The 25,521-nt window shown below is 42.6% G+C and overlaps 1 protein-coding gene across 2 annotated transcripts in view; it reads right to left on the reverse strand.

Annotated features, from left to right (window-relative positions):
• The window catches only part of BAALC (BAALC binder of MAP3K1 and KLF4), an 81,166-nt gene that overhangs the window by 47,651 nt on the left and 7,994 nt on the right, over positions 1 to 25,521 (reverse strand). The window lies entirely within an intron of this gene.

Below are 25,521 nucleotides of genomic sequence, written 5' to 3' on the forward strand. Positions count from 1 at the left end.
TAGTGTGTGGCACATAATATATTCTCAGTACATTTTAGTTAGAGTGCTTGCTCTCATTTAATATTCACAACAGCTCTATGAGGTAGATACTGTTATTGTCTCAGTACAACAGTTGAGAAAACCAGGGTTCAGAAAGTTCAAGTCACTTTCCCAAGGTAACAACCTAGTCAGAGGCAGAGCTAGGATTAGAACTCTGGGCTCTGCGATTCTAGGTGCCATGTTGCCCTACTCACTTCATGAGAATTTGGAACAACTGTACTCAGAGGAAAAAGACAGAAACTCAGGTTCTAGAGGAACACAGGCTGCTGAGAAGGTGGGCAACACTGCATGGGATGAGGTGGCTATAGAGAGAAACTGAACTGCTGAGATCTAAACACCTCTACCATCTTATATCTAGAGTTTGAGAAAAACCTTTGAACGTACACTTCAACAACAAAACCCAAAGGAAAACCTTCCTAACATGAACATGAAAGGATATTTTGCATAAATTTTCTTCCCACAGGAAGCTGGAAACACATGGGGAGAATATATGGGTACTCACAAGGCTCAGACTCAGCCCGTCTAGCAAAGGGAAGGTAGCACAGTAGAAGGGCAGGACAAGGCCCCAGAACCTCTGTCCTCAAAAAAGTAAAAGTTTTTGATTTATAGTTCTTTCTTGGAAATATTGATTTGCTCTGAGGCATAATGAAAAACTTCCTGAATCATGTCTTAGGCAAGACAAAACCTCAGCTAATCAATAACTGAGGAATTAGAAACCCATGATTAGAAAAGGCTGGGAGGAAATGAACCGGAAGCAGAGTTGGAACCACCTTCACCACTGCCTCCCATCTCCACTTCTACGGCGCTAGGGTAGCAAAGGGTAGGAGGTTCCACATGTCAGGTCCTAGAGGTGAGGTCCCCAGTGTGTGGTACAGTGAGAAAAATGACATAATGTAGTGGGCATTCCTCCCCCACACAGTCGTATCCCTCTTCTCTGCCTTATTTTTCCCCTGTTGCACTTATTTCTAATATACTGTGTGTTCTTTTCTTTTCTTTTCTTTTTAGTTATATCATGCCTTACTTAGTATTTAAGCATGAGGGAGAAATTTTTGCTTATTTTGTTACTACCCCATTCTTCAGTGCCTAGAACAGTGTCTGGCCCCATAATAGATGCTCAATAAATATTTGTTGAATTAATTTAGAAATGTTTTCTGTGTGTGTGTGTGTGTGTGTGTGTGTGTGTGTGTATGAGAAAGAGGAGAGAGACAGAGAGATATTCTTCCCAACAAAATGGTAATGATAATTAATGACAGGGTCTTTTTCATGCCCCCATGGCAAAAGAAAAAATTAGCTACTCTATATCAACATGTACACATACACATCATTTCTTAGGTTATAATTTTTTTTAAATTCTACTGGCCCATGAATTCTCTAAAAGAGACTCTTAAGGCCTCAAGGAAGGGTTTTAGAGGAAAGCAGGCTTGGTTTGAATCTGTCTCCACCAACTGTGTGATCTTGGGCAAGTTGCTTTCTATCATTTTTTTAGATTGATTGATTGATTGATTGATTGATTTTTAGAGAGAGAGAGAGAGCAAGAACAGGGGAAGGAGCAGAGGGAGAAAGAGTATCCAAGCAGACTCCTGCTGAGTACGGAGCCTGAGGTGAGGCTTAATCTCATGAACAAAGAGTTGGATGCTCAACTGACTGAGCCACCCAGGTGCCCTTAAGCCCCCGTTTCATGACCTACAAAATGCAACTAGTAATTGAGAGGATGACATATATAGGGACTGGTACAAGTAAGTTTAGTTCAGTGAATAAATGACTCTTAGCAGTGTGCTCGGCGTGGCCGAGGCAGGCCTTCCCACCAAAGCCTCCTCTCAAAAGCCTGACTGGGGGGTGCACTCTGTGCTCCAGGTCCACAGCCTGATAAATTGGGCCCAGCTGGACAAAGGGTACCCAAAGGCAGTTTCCTAGCATCCAAAGGAGCTAATCTTACTTTAGTGTTCAACTCCTTTGCTGTCAATATGAGTGATAAAATCAAAAGGTTTCAAGGTACAATTTCCAAATTGTTGGAGTCAGTGTATTTGTGTGAGGGTGGTGATTTCTGAGACTCTTAGAAAGTAATAGATTTACACATGAATTCCTCTCCTCAGTATAACTAGGGAAGAGAGGAATTGGGTCAGAAACCACTGCCAAAAAAGGATATTTTTCAGAAATGATGACAAAACAACCCTGAAACTGGAATGTAAGTAAGCAAGAAAATGAGAATTCTTTTATAGCAATTTGATTTGCACAAATTTTCAGTTTTTCGTGTTTTGCTTTCATTCAAGTAAGACTTGCCTTTTGCTGAAGTTCATGCTATTGGAGAATTATGTTAATAAAGGAAAATGAGTAAATTGAGGGCTGTGGAAACAGAGAGAAGGTGAAGCCAGAGGTGAGAAAGACAAAGAACTGAGTCAAAGCAGAGACAGAAAACTCTCTGGGCTTTCCAGTGTTTAGGGGGGAGCTTTGCTGGGTAGAGAGCAACCTATATAATTCCAGGCAATATAGACAGAGGGAGAAGCCTCCTTCAGCTGTGGTTCCCATGTTTTCTAAATGATTCCAAAAAGTCTGGGTGACAGTGATCATACTGCTAAGGAAGCCTCTGCTTTGCCCTAGTCACAGAATCTTGGTTGTTAGTCTGTGTGTTGCCAATCAGCTAAAAGTCATTTCCCATCTTCCTTTGCAGCTTGATGTGGTCCTATGACTAAATTCTGGCCAATGAGATAGAAGTGATATTGGATGCTGCCAGAAGGTTTCCTTTTTTTTTTTTTTAAGTTCTTATTTTAACTGCAGTTAGTTAACATAACGTATTATGTTCATTTCAGGTGTACAACACATTAATTCAACACCAGAAAATTTCCTTCAAGGCAGGAGGCAGGTCATTCCCTTTCTCTTCCTCTATCCTGGAAGGTGACATCACGCCTGGACTATGAGTCCAAAGGTCCCCCCAAGCAGATCAGTAAGCTCACAGCAAAACAGTGAGGGAGAAGAAGGCTGAGGCCCTGAGAACTGTTAGAGCCACACTACTAGTCCTGGAGGGAAAAACATCTATCTTGTTGCAAAACACAGCTCTTCCGGTTTCTTCTTACAGCTAAACCTAATCCTAACTGATAGAGAAAACAACAGAGGTTGTAGACTTTTTATTTTGTCACATAAAACTTAGAAAACAAACCAAACTACTATATACTATCACACTAAGAAACCAATAACAAAATAAAGAGCTGTCTTCGAAGTTGTACACGTTTTTCATTTACTCAATAACCACTGAGCACTGACAGGCAGTGTGGCAGGCACTGTGCTAGGGTTGAGGATACAGTAGTAGACATAGACAGAGACGTGGGCCCTGCCCTCGTGGGCTAACGTTGGAGCGAGATTACGAAGAGCTCCACGCATTGGCTCTGTTTCTCATCTTACTATAAGCCAATGATAACTTGGTCAGGGTACTGGGCCACATGCCATGTTTGGGGACCCCTGCTCAGGAGGAATTGCAGCAAAGTCTGCAAACTCAAAGTATATTAGGCATGGTCTACAGGTTGAATAAACACTGTGTCTCACATGTTAACCGCTACTTTCCAAATACAGACTCAAAGAAGAAAATCCATTTAAAAACATTACTGCATCCATAATAGCTCTTTGCCAAATTTTTGAGTCAATTTTTCTCAATCAGTGAATACTGAAAGTTTGAGACATTATAATACTGACATTTTTGATATTATAAAACATTCTTTGTACCCAAAGTGGTAAAAGCTATGCTGGAACAGGCATTCTATCAATAAAAGTGTCCTAATGTCTTTTCAATGAGAAGCATCTAAGTTTCTCTGGCTGGCTATGATTTCTTGGAGATGGGATGCCAGTAACCTAATCCAACAATGTTCTCTTCCTAAGCAGGGCTTTCCTGAAGCTCCAAGGGTAGGAAGACTAAGCCATCAAGAATGGGCCTTTTTTTTTTTTTTTTAACTCACAAAAGAGACAAGTCTTTATTTCCAAACTGCTATCAGTGCCCACACATTTGGTGACCAGAACTGTCAGAGGTAAAGTGTTCTGGGTGAGTAGTAAAGGAGACACACAGGAAGTAGACCAAACTGAGTCTTTCTAATAGAAAAGTCCATCTTGGGGGAGAAGGCTGGAGGAGTAGATTCAGGATCCAGCCCCCTTTCAGAGTCTAGTTAAACTAGTTAGACTAGTATCTGCTTCTGGAGTTTCAACCCCCTGAAAGCCGTGCAGTGTCTGCACTTAGTATTTTTCGTTTTCTGGATTTCTTATGGATCAAGTGTTCTCTACAAGGGGGACCAGTATTCTCCACAAGGACAGTTGATGATCCTCTTCACAGCACCTTCCTTCTTTTTATGTGATAAGGTTATTTTTTTAAAAGAGTTTTATTTTTTTTAAGTAATCTCTATACCCAATGTGGGCATCAAATTTATAATCCCAAGATCAAGAATTGCATTCTCCATTGACTGAGCCAGCCAGGCGCCCCATGTGATAGATTTTAAAAAGAAATTTCTCAAGGGCCTCCTGGTTACTTTGAGAACTGTAAGATTGTAGGGCAAGAATGATAACTACGTTTGTATTCCTCAGATTACTTTACTCACTTCTGGAACTACTGTTACCGGTTACTTTAGCTTCAGATTCAACTTTGTCACGGTTTAATTTGAGGAATATTCTTCCTAATAACTTATTAATCTTTTGGAACATAGAGTCATTGAAATCCAGTTGATTTGACCTTAAAAATACAGGTTGGTGATCTCTGGCCTTGGTGGATGGTTCTGATGTAAATTTCTTTTTTTATTTTTAAGATTTAATTTATTTATTTCAGAGAGAGAGAGACAGAGGGCAAGCATGAACATCAGGGAGGGGCAAAAGGAGAAGCAGGCTCTCTGCTGAGCAGGGAGCTTGATAGGGGTGGCTTGATCTCTGAATCCTGGGACCATGACCTGAGCTGAAGGTAGATTAACCAAGTAATCTACCCAGGCACCCTGGTTCTGATGTACATTTCATAAAAATTTCCCCTTACCAAGTACCTTCTACACGCCAGATACTTTCCTATATTTTGGCCAACTTGCCTAAAAGTAGAGGGGTCAGCAAACTCCTAGGGGAACTGAGGATACATTCTCATGCTTCCATCTAGATGATAATTGTGAAAAAAAATTATAATTTGCATATTTAAGATCATCCAGATGGATGTATTAGAATTCCATGATTCTGGTGCCCCAGTTGGTATTGATTTTAAGGCTGTATTGCCACCAACTCCCTTAATAGTCTTGAAATGCAAAGAAAATGTATAAATGAGACCTCTGCACTATGAACATAAAAGGGAAATGACATCATAGATGAAGTCTTCCAAGTCATTTAAATAGAGGAGAGAGTGGGAAAGTTGAATAATCAATCAACTCAAGGTAATACCGGGTGCTGAGCTGGAAATGATGGCATCCTAGCATAAGGAGATGTAGTGCGCAACTCCCATCCTTCGGAGTACTGACTTGAAGGGAGTACAGTGGATGATGAAAGCTGGCATCATGTTTGAAATGAAAAATAATTGTGATGATGATGATGACTCATCTGATGGAATACTGTGCTCCCAAATTAAAGGCATCAAGTGCACAAAAGTGAAATAAAAAACAAATGAACATAACTTTCTACTACTAAAATCAACAGTGTAACTCATTTTCTACAAAACAAAATTATCTGCTAAATTAATGCTATTATTCACAATGTTACTGGTATTATTCACAACATTACTGGCTTTCTAGTTTGTAGGTCTCACCTTTGTAAGTTGCTTTTGTTTTATGACTATGAGCTGTAAGGGGTAGCTTTACCTAGTTTAGTATGCACAGTCTTAAATAGATTTTATATATATATATATATATATATATATATATATACATATATATATGTTTAAAAATCTATTCTGGTTATCTCTAAAGTCAATTAATCTTTGCATCCAAGAAGTTGACATTATTATTCCCATTTTATAGGTAATCTGGAGCCTAGGTGATGTGGAAATTTGCCTCAGTCATAAGAAGCAAGCAGAACAGAATTCAGGATACCTAATCACCTAATGCTCACAACTTTCTACTGACTTCCTAAAGCAGAAGATGGCCTCTGGGTCATATTGTAAAAAAAAAATAATTCGCCCAAAATCAATTTACTGAAAGACCAATTTGCCAAAAGCTAGTTGATCAAATACTCTTTTCACTGGGGGGCAGAGGGGAAGCCAAATGATGGATCCCCTTAGCATTATCAGATAACAATTTTAAATGCAGTTAGGAAAGTTTGCTGGAACTATACGTGGTCCTACACAGAAGGAGAGCAGACAGGGGCAGGGGCAGGGGCAGGAGTCGAGTGTATACAGGAACACAGCAGCAGTCCAAAGAGGGAGTGCAGACAGCAAAAATGAGTTCAGTTATTTGTACTTAAAACAATCCCAAACTAACCATTCCAACACAAAGCAGCTGCAGCAAAGTTGAGGCAGGACCCCAGTGGGGGAAAGCCCTTAGACCTTCAGTGGATTTCCTACCTGGCAAATCGGCTTGTGGAAAACTGGCCTTTGGACTGATGAAGTCAATTCTTCTCTCATGTGAAATCTCAATTTGGGGTGGGAAACTCATCTTGCCCAGGTTTCCTGACTTCAGCCAGGTCCTCACTCTGATCTGAGAAGTAAACAGAGAGGGGAGACGCCCAAAATCTGCTCCTCATCTTTCCTTGTTGCTGCTCTCTGCTCTGCGTGGGTTCCTGTGGTTGCTCAGCATTTACTAATGTGTTCTTTAAAATGAGTGCCCCCAGGGATCCCTGGGTGGCGCAGCGGTTTGGCGCCTGCCTTTGGCCCAGGGCGCGATCCTGGAGACCCAGGATCGAATCCCACATCGGGCTCCCGGTGCATGGAGCCTGCTTCTCCCTCTGCCTGTGTCTCTGCCTCTCTCTCTCTCTCTGTGACTATCATAAATAAATAAAAAAAATTAAAAAAAAAAAAAATAAAAATAAAATGAGTGCCCCCACTGTTGGTGGGATTGCAAACTGGTGCAACCACTGTGAAAATGGTATGGAGATTCCTCAAAATGTTAAAAATAGAACCACCTTGTGATCCAGTAATCACACTGCTGGGTATTTCCCCCCAAAATACAAAAATACTAATTCAAAGGGAAACATGCTCCCCCATGTTTATAGCAGCATTATTTACAATAGTCAAGATATGGAAGAAGCCAAAGTGTCCATTGATCGATGAATGGATAAAGAAGCTGTGATATAAATATATTAATATATGTTCATATGTATATTCCAATATATAACATATATATATCCATTGGAATATTATTCCAATATTGAATATTATTCAGCCATAAAAAAGAATGAAATATTGCCATTTGCAACGACATGGATGGAGCTAGAGAGTATTATGCTCAGCAAAATAAGTCAGTAAGAGAAAGATAAATACCGTATGATTTCACACATATGTGGAATTTAAGAAACAAAAGAAATAAACAAAGGAAAAAAGAGACAAACCAAAAAACAGACTCTTAACTATAGAGAACAAACTGATGTCACCAGAGGGGAGGTGTGTGGGAGATGGGTGAAATAGGCAGTGGGAATTAAGGAGGGCACTTGTGACGACTACCGGGTGTTGCATGTAACTTTTGAATCACTATATTGTACACCTTGAGACTGATATAATACTGTATGTTAACTATACTGGAATTAACATATAAAAAAATAAAATTAATGTTCCCAAGATAATTGAAAAAAATCCTTGCAATGGCCACCAGGAAGGGACTTGGGCATGGTGGCAGAATTAGCTAATATCAGATCCTAGAAAAATCCATGCGGGGGTACTAGAATCTGGATTGCTTGGGAGAATTTGGGAGACCCAACTTAGATTCCTTCTCAGGAGGAAGAGGCAGCAGCAGGAGAGGAGAAAGTCCCACCAGGTTCCTTGTTGCTGGAAGATCCAGTGCTTGGATCAAGAGGAATGGAGATATATTTGGACTCTTTCTCTTTTTTTCTTTTTTCAAGATTTTATTTATTTATTCATTAGAGACAAAGAGGAAGGCAGAGACACAGGCAGAGGGAGAAGCAGGCTCCCTGCGGGGAGCCTGATGTGGGACTGGATCCCAGGACCCCAGGATCACACCCTGAGCCAAAGGCAGACGCTCAACCACTGATCCACCCAGGTACCCCTCTTTCTCTTTTTTCTGATTGGCTTTCCTAAGCTTTAGATGGCTCTGTTTGACCTGATGGTTTTCCAAAGAAATCAGGTAGGCATTTTAAAAGCTAGCCAGAAAAATAGGATAGATACAGATGTGTACTACATTATGACAATTTTTATAGTGTTCAAGAAAAATTAAGACAAATACTCAACAAAACTGACAGAATAATGATATAAAGAACAAATTCCTATTTCAGGGAAAATCACCTTTCATTTCTGAAGGCACTTTCGATTTCTAAGAAAACAAAGTTTCTCCAAGCACCTTCCATTTCTAAGAACACTAAATTACATAATTTAATACCCACCCGTATTAGTTTCATAGGGCTGCTGTAACAAAATACCACAAAACTGGGTGGCTTAAAATAACAGAAATGTATTCTCTCACAATTCTGGAGGCTGGAAGTCTGAAATCAAAACGTGGGCAGAGGTGGTTCCTTTTGGAGGCCCTAGAGAAAATTTGTTCCATGCATCTCTCCTAGCTTCCAGGTGGTTCCTGGAAATCCTTGGTATTTCTTGGCTCATAGATGCATCATTCCAATCTCTGCCTCTGTCTTCACATAGTGTTCTTCTCTCTGTGTCCAAATATCCTCTTCTGATAGGGATATCAGTCATTGGATTAAGGCTTGCTTAAACCCAGTATCACCTTATCTTAACTTGATGACACTTGAAAAGATCCTGTACCCAAATAAGGTGATATTCGCAAGCACTGGAAATTAGGATTTGAACATATCTTCCTGCGGGGACAAATTCTCATAGTACTTCATGTAATACAAAATGACCAGGAGCCACCAAATCCATTTTATAAACTATAGCCAAGGTGTTTTTTAAAACAAAATAAAACAGGCTCATTGAATTCCAATTTAAAGAAGAATTTTATCATTGTAACTGCACCTAGCTCTGTTCCACTCCCCAACCCCATGAAAACAAATGTAAGGGATCTCACAAGGACAAAAAGAAGGGGAAGAAGACATACTATGAAATTTTCTCAACAGCAACACTGGAACTTAGAAGACATGAGGTAATACCCTCAGACCTCTAAAGGTATTTCCATACCAGACTTACATCTGGTAGCCAAACTATCAGTTAAAGAGAAAAAAAACAAATTCTTTTAATACAATCTCAAAAATGTTACCTCTCATGCAGGCAGCTACTAGAGCATGTCTTTGAGCAAATAAAATAACCAATCAAGAAAAAGAGGAAGACACAGGGTCCAGGAAATATGGTACTAATTCAACACAAGAAAGAGGCTAACAGGATCCTCAGGTTAATGGTGAAGAGAGATACTAAGCCTAGGGCTGTGCAGCAAGCCTGGAAAGCAAGCATCACAGACTGGAACAAGTCAGAAAGCTCCAAGGGCAATTTCTTCAAAAAGATAAAAAAAAATCAATAGAATTCTTAATGTGGTTAAACACATTGAGAAGAGATTTACATAACCAGAGCATAGTTTAACATGATTTAGTGATGAGTTCCAATTTTTAAAAGAATTCTTAGTGCAAAAATAAAATATTGTGTGAAAGGAGAAGTAATCGCTATATATCATATGGTTCAGCTGCAAATAGTGTTTACAAAGTCATTCTCATACAAACATTGACCATCCATCTAACCAAATCATGTTACAACTCTATTGGGAGTGGTGGGGGTGAGGGTGAAAGTGGCATCTTCACCTTCCCTGTGGGTAAACAGTAGACCAGGTCTTAAACCGCAACATTGAGAAAGAGTAATACTTGCATATTATTTAAAGACATAGAAGTAAAAAACCAAGAGAATCAACTGAAAGAACCAGAAGTAGTTACCTTGAGGGACTGGAAAACTGGGAAGCCCAGCAGGGGACTTGCTAATGTTCATAGCAAGCCTTGTAGAAACTGACTCTAAAGTCTGCATATGTATAACTAGAAAATATTTAACATTCAAAAGAGATTATCATTGGATTAAGTTACTTTCCTTCTCAGGGCTTCTCACTACTATTAGGAAAACGTCCATGATGCTTACTGTGGCCTATGGGTCCTAATCTGATCCAGTCGCACCTCTTCTCCACTCCTCACCCCCCAACACTTCCTGCCCTCCAGCCCCTCTCCTGCCTCCTCTCATACATTGCTTTCGTGATGGTTCAATCACTCTGGCGGGAGAGGGTCCAAGCTCTTCCTGCCCCAAGGCCTTTGTGCATGCTCGTTCTTTTTCTAAAAATGTTGCCCACACTAACTGCAACCTAGTGAATCCCAAGCAGCTCAGTTTTTTGGGTTTTTTTTGTTTTTTTTTTTTTTTTTTGCAGCTCAGTTTTTAACACAAACATCAAGATCTCAGAAAAGTCTCAGCCGAGCCATAGATTAGGTTATGTTTCCCAGTTTCATCTGCCCATAGTACCTGTCTTTTCCTCTACAGCATTTACAACAATTGTAATGAATCGTGTGAATCAGGTTATTATCTCTTTTACAGGCCTTGTCCAATATGGTAGCCACATCTGAGCTATGTACATTTACGTTAACATTAAAGAATATGAGAAATTCAGCTGCACTAGCCCCATTTCAAGTGATCCAGAGCCGTAGCTAGGGTATTAGACAGTGCAGATATAGAACATTCCATCATCACAAAAAATTCTATTGGACAGTATTGAACTAGACTGTAAACTCCACCAACGGCTCTTTGTGGGTATCTCCTGACTGCCTAGGACTATATTAAGGGCTTTGAACATGCTCCCTAAGTAATTGCTGAATAAACAAATTCATTCATTCATATAGGGCAAAAAGTAAGGTCATTCCTCTAACTGGAAGGATATGGATATTTGATCCATCTTTGTCTCCAGCCCCTTGATAGCATCTATTTCTATTATTAGCCCAACAGCAAACTTGGACCAAAGAAAATTAAAACCTAGGTAACTAAATAAATACTTAGGGCACCGTTTGAGGCAAAATAGGGTAGGTAAGTGACTCATGAAGGCAAAAAGATTACATTTCAAAAGGATTATCACTCCTAGAATGAGATTCTGAATTTGTCTTATGAACTAATCATTAGAATTAACTGTTAAGACATGTATTTTCAGAGCCCACTTAGTTTTAACCACCCTAATGTGCCTTGTGTCTGGCAAGCTAAGTCACTTTGGGCATCGTAGAGTATAAATCCAGTTTAGATGCTGTATTTAGCATTACACACAAAAAAAGAGATTAAGAGGGTATGATTTCCCTTTAAGAGGATTATTACCAGGCTTTCAAAGAGGCACAAGTACCTCACTAATGGTTAATATGTTCATTGGGTTTGAACAAATTCAACAACCTAGAGATATATTCAAATATATTTATTTAAGCACTCTGGAGGTTTTTTAAGAAATAAAAGCAGGTATTTTTGAATAACAGTACATCACTACCTGCCTCTTCCCACCATGCTGGCTATGGGAGTCCTGTATACATGCCCATTCCAGAAAATGGTATTTGCCCTCAGGTGTTTCCTCCCCACCTCCCACCCCCACCCATCCATATATCTTCTCTATTTCAAGCCCTGATTCAAGGAGGTCCCTGGAAATATAGAAAGTATCTGTGAAGCCTGCAGAAGCAGTCTGGGAATGCAGGGCTCTCTCCTACTCTCTTCTCAATGACGAATTTTGTTTCTGCCTCCTTTTTTATCTGTCTCCCTTCTCTCTTGTTCTCACATTCTCTTGAACAAAAACAACCAAAGGGGAGCCCTGCAGCATTTCAGAAGCAGAGAGGCAGAAATGAGTGCTTCTGTGGTTATAGAAGCAAGTGGATTCTAAGAATCAAGCAGGACACAAAAGGCAGAGGTTTAAATTCAGGGTCCCTAAAAAACCTTATGTGAAGATGATCTCCTCTCCCCAAGACAGATCTGTGTCCCATACCCATAAAGCAAACAAGAGAGGCCCTCATTGGATGACAGTTAGACCTAAACATCTAAAAGGAGTTAAACTTCCCAATGTACTTGGGAAGAGCACGGGGGACAGGGTTACAGCCATAATAAACAATGGCTAGTATTCATGGAGCACATACCAAGAGTTGAGTCCTTGACATATGTTACACCATTCAGTCTGCCCCACAACATTCTAAGGTTGTGTTTTATTCTAAGACAAGTGTGTCATAAAGAAAGTGCCATGTGGATTCACCTGCAAGGGGTTAGGGGTAACGTGACCTCATTGGGTTGCTACAAGTATTCAATGATTAGAATAGTGTCTGGTCCAAAGAAAGTAAAATATATAAGTGTTATATAAAAACAAGTAAATCTCCAATTTGCAGATCACAGGTAAGAAAATACATTCTAGTCTGCATCCTGCTGACACGTTGGGGTGTCAGGAAGGCCCTATGCTCCCAGGTCTTGACCATCTCATAAAAACCTCAGGGTCTGTTTGGATCCATTTCAGCTGTAAACTTCTACTCATCAACACAATTTCTTTATAACTCTACTTTCACTTTATTCTCCTTGTGCTCATGATCTCAATGTCTTAGGTGGAGAGAGAGGTAGTTTAGAAATATACAAGAGCATTTTGGGGTCTTAAAGGGAGCCATATCATGCATCCAGGCAAACTGTGAATTAGAGAGCTGTGTTTCTGTAAATTCATGCAGCTAAACAGCCACACAACTATGCAGCCATGCAGTCACACAGCTATGCAATCATGCAGCAAAGCAACGGTGTGGTCATTGGAGCATGTAGTTACATATCTGGGCAACCACCCAACTTAGAGCCATGCCTGAAATCTCAGTTTTATAGCCAAGCAACAGCCCATCACCTTCTTCAAAGGCAAGATAGAATAACAAATTGTGCATGCCCATCTTATCAATCTCAGAAAATATTAATGGAGCTCCTATTTCATGCAAGGCTTCATAAGGGACAGGTGATGAGCAAGACATGATTTTTATCCCCAAGAAGCCCTCATTCCACCAGAAGGGTGGGCCTGTGCATACGTACACAAGGCTGACTATGCAACCATGGAAATAATGATAAAAAGGACAAAAAAATAGAATGGGGCAATGGCGAAACAGAGATTAGTTCCACCTGAGGAGAACTTAGGGAGGTTTTACAGAGGGGATGAGTGGCCTTTGGGTTAGACTTGCATGATGAGGAAGTATGAAGGTAAAATGTTCCATCTGGGGAAACTGTAATGACAGAACAGAAAGGAAAGGCAGGCCTAGGAAACAATAAGGACTCAAGAATGTGGAACTGGTAGGGACAGAAGGTTCAGGCCAGACAGCCAAGGGCCTGGAATGTCATGCTGAAAATGTCATCATTTGTCCAATAGGAAACAGAGGTCATAAAATGTTTTGGGGCAGGAGAGTGACAGAATCACATCTATGGTCAGGCAGGAGTATGAGGAATGACCAGAGAAAAGAAAGATCAGAACTAAGTAAGAGGCTTCGAGTTCTAGCAGGCCTAGCCCTCCTTCCCACCACCACTCAAGTGAAGCCCAAACTCCTGCCCATCGTCCATAGTCCCTATATATTCCATCCCCCTACATGGATCCTCTCCTCCCACACACTCCCTCTCTGGTCTCTCTCATCACTTTGGCCTCATTCTGTGCCTCAATCATGTCAAGCTCCTTCCAGCCTCAGGGCCTTTGCACTTGCTGCTGGCTCTTCCTAAAGCATTCTGGCCCCTCACATTCATGAGTCCATCTCTGCTTTTCATTCGCAATTTAACTTAAATACACTTCTCATAGAGGCCTTCCCCAACCACTCAATCTGTTAACTCATCCTCATCCTGGTTACTCTCTGTTTCATTATCTTGGGGTTTTTTTTTCCATGGTGCTCACCAATGTCTAAAATTATCTAGCTTATTTATTTCTTGGCCCATAAGCATTATCCCCAATCTGAATATAAGCTCCAAGAGCAGTCTTGGCCATCTTCTCTACCGCTACAATATTTAAAACAGTGCCCACCCCACACTGGGTGCTGAAGAATATTTGTAGAAAGGAAGGAAAAGTAGAAGAATAAAAGATCATTCTCTATCTGAGAAATGCCTAAAATTAAACTGAGCTTATGGTTTGGGAGAGATAAGTGGGAGCAATGAGAGAGGAGGGGGATGCCTGCCTAGCTGTCAAAATGCTCCCACATCCAGAAAGGTCAATGGGAGACAATTGGAAGGTGAACATTCCCAAGGTCCTGAGCTAGGGTAGGATTCCTGGGGTTGAAAAGATGGAAATGATTCATTACAAGAGACATTTCAGAGATGGTTTGTGGGATTTGATACCACATTAGATGTGCAGAGAGATAGAGAAAGAAAGATGGGAGTGAAAGCAAAATACTGTAAAGTCTTGTACCTGGCCAACTAGAGGAGGACTGTGACGAACTGAGGGGGAACACACAGCAGCAGGGGCTGATGTATGAAAGAAGACTTTAATCAGGCCTGGGGCCAGTAGAATTCGATGCACCTGGCCCACTGTAGTCAGATGTCTGGTAAGCAGCTGGAGATGAGGATCTGGAGTCAGGGGAGAGAATCACAGAGCCACCACCAGGGGATATCTGAAGTCAGAAGAATGGATGAGCAAAGGCTGAATGAGGGAAGTCTACTGGCTGAAGGGTGTGAAGAGTTGCATCTCCAAGGGTGGGGGCGAGGGGGAACCAGGATGGAGGGGGCCAGGAAAGGAGGAGGAGGCAGAGAAGACATAATCAGAGGTAGAAGAGAAAGTCCCTGGCAGTGGGGGCGGTAAAACCAAGGGGAAAAGCCAATTTCCAAACTGGGGAGGAGAGTGTGGGCAGAGGAGATGAGCCAGATCAACAGAGCTGAAGAAAGCTGCAGAGAGCTCACAGGGAGCCCTGGCTGCATTTACAACACCGCACTTTGGGGGATGACTTTCAGCAGATTAGTGGGCACGCAAATCACCTATAATGCAGTCTGCTTCATGTGCAGGCGTCCACCTGGCCCCTGTGACACTTGGGAAAGGGGATCAGATGCAAACATGCTGACACTTGAGAGGCTTGCTGTGCCTTTGTTTCTGACCCAGGAGTCTTGTGTCTCACCAGCTTCCAAGAAACTCATAGGCTAACTACTCCAGTAAAATCTCAGACCCTTCATGGTTCTCAAAACTGCCATGCTCTTCTAGAACCTTGCCATCCCCTCATCAGGGGTAAGGTCTAATTCCCTGCCTTTGAATCTAGGCAGGCTTGTGACTCACTTGTAACCAAAAGAATGCAGGAGAAAAGTGACACTGCTTAATTCCAAGGCTAGGTCCCAAGAGGCAATGCAGCTTCTGCTTTTTAGCTGGGACTGTGCTGGAGCTCAGAGCAGTTATGTAAACAGCCCAACTGCCCTGAAGGCCACCATACTATGAGGAAACCCAAACTAGCCCCATATGGAGAAGCCCCCTGGACAGTCCCAGAAGAGAGAGAGGCCCAGCCAGCCCCCAGCTGTTCTGCCTCATAGCAAAAACCCAACAATTTTATTTACCAAATACCTTAGGGACTTTTTTTGCTTTTCAAAATATCTCAGTCAATGTCAAAAGATGAAGATTTGCAGCTACTAAATATGATCAAAAGAACAGCCCTAGAGATATGAACAAATCATATACAAGAGGAAAAAGGCAATGTGCCCACAATCATGTAAAAAGACAGCACTCTTCCTCATAGAGATGCAGAGTAAAACCAACTGAGCTCCAATGTCTTACCTGTGAAAGTGACAAAGCCCCCCTGAGTTTGACACAAAGTCCCCTTGTGATGGCAAGGATGTGGAAAAGCAAGTGTTGTCATCACTGCTGGTGAAAATGCAAAATGTACAGACCTGAGGAGGAGAATTTGGCAATATCGAGCGAAACCACACTTGCATTCAGCCTTTGGCCAAACCCCTTACCCCCAGTTTTAAGAATCTACCTAAAGATAACACTAGCAAAAATGAAAAAACATAAGGATAAAAATACTTGTGTAGCAAAAGTCTAGAAACAATCCCAATGGCCATCAAGAGGAGACTGGTTTAATAAACCATGACATATTCACACAATTGAGCACCACACAACTATAGCTATAAAAAAGAACGAAGAGGGACACCTGGGTGACTCAGCGGTTGAGCATCTGCCTTTGGCTCAGGGTGTGATCCTGGAGTCCTGGGATTGAGTCCCACATCGGGCTCCCTGCATGGAGCCTGCTTCTGCCTGTGTCTCTGCCTCTCTTTCTGTGCGTCTCTCATGAATAAATAAATAAAATATTTTTTAAAAATTAAAAAAAAAGAATGAAGAGCTTATCTGTATACTGCTTTGAAATGATCTCTGGAATATGTTAAGTGAAAAGGTACAGAACAAAGGGTATAGTATGTTTATATACTTTTCTAAATGAAAAGATAAACAAAAAAACTAATAAAATGAGTATCTATAGAAGGACAAAGGAAACAGAGTAGAGGAGGGGGTAGAGATGAAAATTAGACTTCTTAAATGTAACTTCTTTGTAGATTTGCCTTTGGAACCACGTAAATTCTTTACCCAAATATAAGGCCAGACAAAATTAAACTGAAATGAAAAAAAAAACAAAAACAAATTTACCACAAAAGCAAAATGAAACAAATGAACCTACCTATATTGCAAGTTGAAGGCTTAACCACACAGAAAGAAATTATTTCAAGTGACTTTAAAACAGTCATCTAGGGGCACCCAGGTGGCTTAGTGGGTTAAGCATCTGACTGTTGATTTCAGCTCAGGTCATGATCTCAGGGTCCTGGGATCCAGCCCTATGCTGGGCAGCCTGCTCAGCAGAGAGTCTGCTCATCTCCTCCTCCCTCTAATTATACATCCCTTTGGGATACACACTAAGGACGAAAAAAAGCCCACAAAACTCTTAAAACATTTTCAGTAACTACATTGTTGGATGAATTATAAGACAAAGTATGTAAGAAAGGGGATCTTGTTTCTGTTAGAAACCAAGATTTTCAGCATCTACAACAAAGAAAAAAATAGAAAATTTAAAAATTAAGGGAAAGCACTACAATTGAAATTTTTGTATTGATAATATCAACACAAATATACCAGCTCTTAAAAAAGAAAATAAATAACTCCTAGCTCTGTCCACAAAAAAGATCTATACACAACAACCAACCTGGTAGCCATGAGCATCCCAAGTGCCCAGGCTGTAGTCTCTAAATATCATATTTCAATTAAAGAAACCAGGGCTTCTTAGAAAAATGGCTATTTTCAAGTCTAGCATAGGAAATCTACAAGCTGAGCCTAAGAAAGTGAGTCATGCCAGAGAGCAAGGACGATCAAAGACTAGTGCAGTTGTGCAAAAAGGAGTCAGAAAGCAACCTGAGGGGCTCTCACTAGTCAAAGACGGACAATTTGAGCACATGCACAAAATAATAATAACCAATGTCATGAATTAAAACTCACTCAAGTATGCTAAAAACCCATAAATTCATAATGATATTTTAAAGAATAACCATTGATCCCCTTTGTTTTTGTTTTTCTTAAAGATTTTATTTATTTATTCATGAGAGGCACAGAAAGAGAGGCAGAAACACAGGCAGAGGGAGAAGCAGGCTCCCTGCAGGGAGCCCCATGCAGGACTCAATCCCAGGAATCTGCCCTGAGCCAAAGGCAGACACTCAACCGCTGAACCACCCAGGCGTCCCCATTGATCCCCTTTGAAGAAAACAATCATAAAAGGGAAAGAAAAGGGCATTTACTCCACCTTTTCATGGAAACCAAATGGGCAACAAGCAAAAGTCATTTTTTATACAAGAATTCCAACTAATAAATGTTGAAATGTGAGAATATTACCGTTTTGCAATTTCTAATAAAATAATTGATGTAGGGAATAATTATCAGCAACGGGAAGCTAAGATACTTTATAAGAGATGGATCGGGTTGGCACAGCTGATGGTAACCTCACAGCAATGAGAGATAACCAGATAGTATATGGTCCCTGATGTGTGCAGCTGGAAGGAAATCATCACTTATGACGCATTCTTACCCCCCAAACTGAATGTAAACCCCAGTAAGCCTGCAGTTCTAATTACTAGTTTACAGAGAACACAGGGACACATTTTAAACACCACCATAGGTGTGTATAATCAGCAAAATCCAAAAGAAAAAAAAAAGGGAAACTCTACAGAACAAAAAACCAGGTTTCTTCAACAAATAAAAAGGGGGAAGGAGGAAATGGGAAATCTATAAATTGAAGGAAATTGAAGAAAAAGATAAATGAAACACAATGTGTGGACATTTTTTGTATCCCAACTAAAACAAACTAGTTTAAGAAAAAACATCAATGGGACCATCGGTGAAATTTGGACATGACTGAATTTGGGTTATATTAGAGAATTAAGGAATTTTCTTTAATTTTTAGATGTGATAATGATATTGTGGTTATAAGGCTGAAGCATATAGAACTGCTGATATAACATCATTTCAACTTAAATGACCATATCATTCATATGGTTTAATCTTAAATCTTTTTTAAAAGAGTCCCCAACTTTTGGCGATCCATATAAAAGTATTTATGAATGAAGTTACATGTCTTCTGGAATTTGCTTCAAGCTAGTCCAATTGGTGAAAAGGAATGGAGGTAGAGAGGAAATCAGATTTGCCACACATTGATAATTGTTAATGTGGGATAATGGATATGTGGGGGCTTGTTATACTATTCTCCTAATTATATTTATATATTTGAAATACGTGTGTGTCATTTTAAGGTCTTAAACTTTTATATATGTTTGAAATGTTATGTTACAAAAAATGCCTGAGGCTACAGGTAAGGGATTCCAGAATTGTTTTGAGCAATTGCAAGCAGTTGGTATCTGCTGGGAGGAGCAATGCTCAGTTGAAGATATAATTGCTAGGGTGTACATGTGTGTGTGTGTGCAGGTGTGCTTGTGTGTGCATGTGTGTGTGTCTGTGTGTGACTGCTTGTATGTTTAAATCACCTTCTCACACAAGTTTTCATTACATTTCCCACTGATTTTTTGCTTGTGGCTGTGGGATTTGAGGGTTCTAACAAGAGTCAGTGTTTGAATTTTGAATTCCTGTGCAAAAGAAAAAAAAAAAATAAAGCTAACCAGCTTGGGCTCATTCTCCCTGGGTCTCTTTGTTAATGTTTTTGGCAGCTTCTATTTAAATGATCCCTCTTCTGTAAGTTCACTGGGTGTTTTCTGCAGTCTTACATAATGGCTAGAAGCCCCTGTCTCTACAAAGGAACACCTGATTCAGAAAAGCAAACATCAAAAACAACGTCCCATTCATCAGCTGCCCAGACTCACAACCAACCAGACGTGTGCTGATTTTTTAAACACTCCCAGCTCTGGGACGCCAGGGTGGCTCAGTGGTTGAGCATCTGCCTTCAGCTCAGGTCCTGGGATCGAGTTTCACATCGGGCTCCCTGCAGGGAGCCTGCTTCTCCCTCTGCTTGTGTCTCTGCCTCTCTGTCTCTCTCTATCTCTCTCTCTCTCTCTCTCTCGGTGTCTCTCATGAATAAATTAATAAAATCTTTAAAAATAAATAAATAAACACTCCCAGCTCCAGCATCACAGCCTGTGGGGGAAACTGAGCACTAAGGAAGGGTAAGTGAAGCTCAGAGAAGCCCCAGGGTGATGACTCTTCTCACACCTCCTGAAAGCAGCTCCACACCCTTAGAAGAGTTGCCAGCTGAGAAATGCATCTCCAAGGCAGCAACCACAGCGCTGAATCAGGGGGACCTGTGCTGGAGAGATGAAGAGTCTCAATTCCTGGAGGCCTGGGGCAGGGATTGCTCCCCAGAGAAACCAGCACCTTACTCCTGGTGGTGCCTTCAGAAATCGCCCTTCAAGGTAAGACTCTTAGTCCTGTTTATATCTGTTCATTCCACCATTGTTAAGGGCTCAGCATGTGCCAAACTCTTTAGTGGTGCGTTTGAGGCCTGGGACTAGTAACTGCAAGCCCTGTTCTTGTCTCTCCTCCACGCTGCCTTGAGGGTTAAAGACAGTGGCTCTTAAACTCAGCCCAGCCTCAGAATCACCCAGGACAGGAATGGGCCTTGGCGCTGGGCCACAGCCATTCATTTATGTATCACCCATGGCTGCTTTGGTACTGAAACAGTGGAGTAGTTGCAACAAAGATCACGTGAGCGGTGAAGCCTAAAAGGTTTCCTAGCTGGCCCTTTACAGTGAGGGTTTGCCAATCTGCCGTCTAGGACCCCTTCTCTGAGAGGTCCATGGGCCAGCAGCTCCAGCATCACCTGGGACCTTGTTAAAAATGCAGAATCTGAGGGTACCTGGGTGGCTCAGTGGTTGAGCCTTTGGCCTGGGTGTGATCCCAGGTCCTGGGATTGAGTCCTGCATCGGGCTCCCTGCATGGAGCCTGCTTCTCCCCCTGCCTGTGTCTCTGCCTCTGCCTCTCTGTGTCTCTCATGAATAAATGAATAAAGTCTTTAAAAAAGGAAAGACAGATAGAAATGCAGAATCCAAAATCCCACCCCAGACCTAGGGAATTCCGCTTTATCCTGCCCTAGAGAACCTGTCAAACCTCCAGGCTTTCTGGCCCCTACAGAAGCCTTTTGTTTACATTGCCCATGTGAATCTGATGTGTAGCCACCAGGGAAATAAGGAGTATAGCTGGCTGGGGCAGCCTCTTGCTGGACCCAGGCTTCCAGGTCTCCCTGCCCGGTGCCCGAGGGGCCCTTCCTGAGCGGCGGGGGGGGGGGGGGGGGGGGGGGGGGGGGGGCGCAGTCCTGACGCGGGCAGGTCACATCCAAGGGCAAGGTGGCTTTCCAGGCCCTGGGCTCAGTGTTCAGCTTCTGAGGTGGATTTGTTGAGTTACCCAGGGATGGTTTTTTAGCATTTTGAGCCAACGTTTCTCCCTCATTAAAGTGGCCGTTTCCAAGAAAAAAAAAAAAAAAAAAAACGATCTTCCCTGCAGGACTGACACCTGATGGCCGGCAGGGAGAGGTGACCACTGGGGGCTCACAGCTGAGTGCCTCTCTAGGAACTGCCCTCTGCGGGAGGAAGGAGTCCCACCCAAGGTCACTTCCCCTTGCTGGGTGCAGCCCGAAGCTGATACTTGTCTGGGTTAGGGTGAAAACACCTCTCATTACAATATCTGAAGGGCCATCCCTGCTCCAAAGCCCCAAGCAATTCAACTTCTCCTTTAGCCCAGTCCCACCCCCCTCACCCCTCAAGCCTGTTGTTCCCTAAAGCTCTCCCCAGTAAAAGTCCATCTCAGTCTATTTCCTGACGGTCTGTAAGAGTATATGGCGCGATTGTACACATGACATGGCCATCGGTAAGAAAATGCAAAACGGAGTAAGCGTGCTAGGTGTGTGCTAGCAGGTAACACGCACCTGAGTCAGGCACACAGGAGCTATAGGGCTTTCAGAGGTGGGGGGTCGGGGGGTGGCCCAACAGGATAAGGTGCTTCAGGCAAAGCCAGGCCCTGAGTCAGGCTAAGTGGAGGGGACCTGCAGACAGCTAGTAGACGATAAGGCTGAAGAGAAAGCCTTACATGCCAGTAAGACAGCTGCATTCAGCTGGCAAAGAAAAATCATGAAAGGCTCTGAGCAGGAGAATAACACGATAATGATCCCAGTAATGCTTCAGGAATATTCACCTGGCAATGGTGTGAAAGATACTGGAGTGGCAGTGACTGGGGGTCAGGGGACAGGTCAGAAAGCCATTGCAAATGTCCAGCTGACGGACAATGAGGGCCAGAGCCAGTGGTCAGTTAGGCAGCCGGCATGAAAGGAAGAGCACAGGGCTCAGAATGCTACGGAGCTGGGTTCCAACCCCCCCTCAGCCCCTGGGGCCTTGGAGTCCTAGCCAGTCACCCCGCCTCTCTGGCTTCTCCCCACCTGCCCAACGGGGGGGGGGGGGGGGGGGTGGCTAACAGAATTAGGTAATGAATATTCAGTTGAATATTCAGTGCCTGGCACATGCCGGCCACACAGTTCACCAAAGCCACGCTCCCGAGGCAGTGGCTGTGTTCATCTGTGTTTGCACACACACCACTTATCACCCCAGCCAAGCATGCCTGAGCCTGGCTGCTCCGAAGACGGTCCCTAAAAAGTGATTCTTGCACGTAGTAATTTCATGAGGCCTCGGTTTCGTGCTCCCACTTGGATTGTCCCCCTTATGAAGGGTGCGCAGGCAATTGCCACCTCCATTGTCGCCACTGTGCTGTGCCCTGTTGTTATGACGACCGGTTTCCCAAACAGCCCTGCTGTTTGCTTCAAATCCTTTCAGTTTCCTCCTGCCCCAAGTCCACAAGCCCCAGAAACAATAGCGGGGTAGGTTTTGTAGATTTCCGCAGGAAATACCGTCAAGTCTTTAAATTAGCCAATTGGCTGCCTGTTGCTTCTCCAACAGAAGCCCCAGCCTGAGCATCAGGGTCACCGTGCACAGCCAACCTCCACAAACATTCCTGCTGATTGGAAATCGGTGCCACGGAATATCAGCTGGCACGTCAGTTTCTGGCTGGCATTAACTTTGCAGGAAAATGACTCAGAAAACAAAGGAATGTCCTCCGTACCTCTCATGTACACCGCACAGTCTGATGCTACAGGACTAATCCAGGGGAGCCTCGGTGGCTCAGTCAGCTAAGCGGCTGCCTTGGGCTCAGGTCATGAGACCAGGGTCCTGGGATGGATGGCGGGGCTCACTGCTCAGCAGGGAGTCTGCTTCTCCTCCCTCTGCCCCTACCCCTACTCATTCTCTGTCTCTCTCTCAAATAAATAAATAAATATTCCAAAGATTTAAGTTTAAGCTATTGTTTGCATTATTTCTAAAATCAGTTCAGTATTAGCACATGAAACTTTCTCAACCAATATCAACCTTTGGGCAGCCCCGGTGGCTCAGCGGTTTAGCGCTGCCTTCGGTCCGGGGCATGATCCTGGGGGCCTGGGATCGGGTCCCACGTCGGGCTCCCTGCATGGACAGAGGGTAGCTGTCTCCCTCTGCCTGTGTCTCTGCCTCTCTCTCTCTCTATGTCTCTCGTTAATAAATGAATAAAATCTTTTAAAAAAACCAACCTTTGTGAACTCAACACACAGTAATGCTAAAAATGCTATTTATTATTATTATTACTGCAAAATCTTAATATCTTAATACCAATAACCATGCTGCTCTGGTTTCTAGCAGACCTCCTCCTCCTCACTTTCCTTTCTCCCTTCTCCTTCCTTTCTCCTACTAATCCTCTCTCCCCTCTGAGGTAGCCTTACAATGGAAGGTGTAGTTACCCTGCTGGCAGCCTACCCAATATCCATTCTCCCTCCCCTTTTTTGCCAAAAGGACTATGATACTTTCAGGGTAATGGTGTATGCCCAACTAAAATTCTTGATCTCCTAGACTGTCTTGCAGCCAGCAGTGGCCACGCAACATAGATCTGGCCAACGATACTGAAGCAAACCTCACTGGCTTCTGGGAAAGCTATCACTTTTACAGATAAAAAGGAACAGACTCAGGGAGAATGCATCTCTCCTCACCTTCCTCCTATCTAAAGTAAGATGCTATAACAGCTTGCAACTATGGGGATGAAATCCACATACCACGGATGGCAAAGTAATAAACTCAAAGAGCCCAGGTCCTTGACAGCCTTCCTGAGCAGTGCAGCTAACTACCCCCAGACTTTTTATGAAGTGCAGAATTTAAAGCCTCCACTTGCTAAACCACATTCCTCTGGTTTCTGTCCCTACCACCAAAAGCAATTCCTTACCGATAGCGATACAAAAAATGAGGAGAGTTCCTTCCATTCAACAAATATTCTCTGAGTGCCTACTCTGTTGCTGAATGCCCTGCTAAGTACTCGGGCTATAGAAGCAAATATGATCGGCAGCCCTTTACCTCCTGGAATGAAGGAGTAAAGAAATAAACAGTAAATGAACAAGACAACGGCAGGCTTGGTGATTGGACAAAATAATAATAATCATCATCATCATCATCATCATCATCAGATGGTAACTGGGGAAGGCTGGTCTCTCTGAGGAGGTGGTCATCTGAATTGGGAGCTGAAAGGGGAGGTGGAGTCAACCAGGTAAAGAGTGGGGGGGGGGGCCCTCCAGCAAGTGCCCCAGGAAAGTGGTGGCAGTGTTCAAAGAACAAAGAAGAAGCCAGCATGCTGGACAACTGTGTGTGTGTGTAAGCAGGTCAAGGAAAGGGGTTGCTGGGGTCTTATTATACATATAATAGATTAGGAAACTACCAGAGGCTGTTAAACAAGAGAGGGACAAGACCTGATATATGTTTTTAAAAGATTTTTCTCCCACTAACATGAAGAATGACTTGTCAAGGGCAAGAGCAGAAGCAGGCTATTGCTGAGGTTAAGCAAAACGTGACGGTGGCCTGGGCTCAGGGAAGAGCTGGAGATGTGGTGTAGCCCTTCACTGTGGAATGGGACTGCCTGTGATGTGTCCTCACCTACAGTGACAACAAAGAACAATCTCATGAGTGCACTTAGAATCCACACAGGCAGATAAGAGGACAGGGTAGCTAAACACATCTTTTGTTTTTTGTTTTTTGTTTTTTGTTTTTAGCTAAACACGTTTTAAAAATGCTGAGGTGCCCAGAAGAACATATAACAGGTGACTAGAGGTAAACATGGGAGAATTCACAGCAAGTCTTGATTTTTTTTTAATTTAGTATTCAGAGGGAAAGAACAGCATAGTGTTGGGAGCTATTACACAGGGACTGTCATGGCATGTTAATAAGGAATTAACAGAATTGCCAAGAAGGGGTAAGAATACTGAAGTTCTAGAGCATGAATTGTTATTGGGTGCAATTACCAACACCTATGACTTGCTCCAGCAATGCCAGGCAGCTCAGAACCAGGGATTTTAAGGAGGACAAGGGAAGAATGACCTCAGGTTTGAGCCTGCGCCCAGGGCAAGACTGAGAGGTGAAGAAGTCAGTACATTCTTGGGTACAAGAATGGCAGCACTGGGGGTGCCTTGGTAGCTAAATCAGCTAGGAATCTGCCTTCAGCTCAGGTCGTGATCTCAGGGTCCTGGGATTGAGCCCCTGCATTGGGCTTGCTGCTCAGTGGGGCTCTGTGTCTCCTCTGCCCCTCCCCCTGCTTGTGGTCTCTCACTCTCTGTCTCTCTCAAATAAATAAAATCTTTTTTAAAAAGAACAGCAGCATTAAAAGACCACACACTTCATATTTGTGGATACATTCATTCTACGATGATTCCTATCCTACAATGTGGAAACTGACAAGCTAAACTTGTTCAAGGTCACAAATCTGGTAAATATCTGCTTTCAAAGTCTAATTCCTTAATCACAGAAACATAATTCTTCAAGCAAAATAATGAGGAAGATGATGATGATGATAAAAAAGAGAGCCCAGAAAAGTCCAGAGACTGGAGGTCATGATGGGTATGAGAAGCTGGCTCATTGAAGGAGAGGAAACATATGAAATTGTAAATGGA

This window comes from Vulpes lagopus, chromosome 9, assembly GCF_018345385.1.
Source record: "Vulpes lagopus strain Blue_001 chromosome 9, ASM1834538v1, whole genome shotgun sequence".
Lineage (NCBI taxonomy): Eukaryota > Metazoa > Chordata > Mammalia > Carnivora > Canidae > Vulpes > Vulpes lagopus.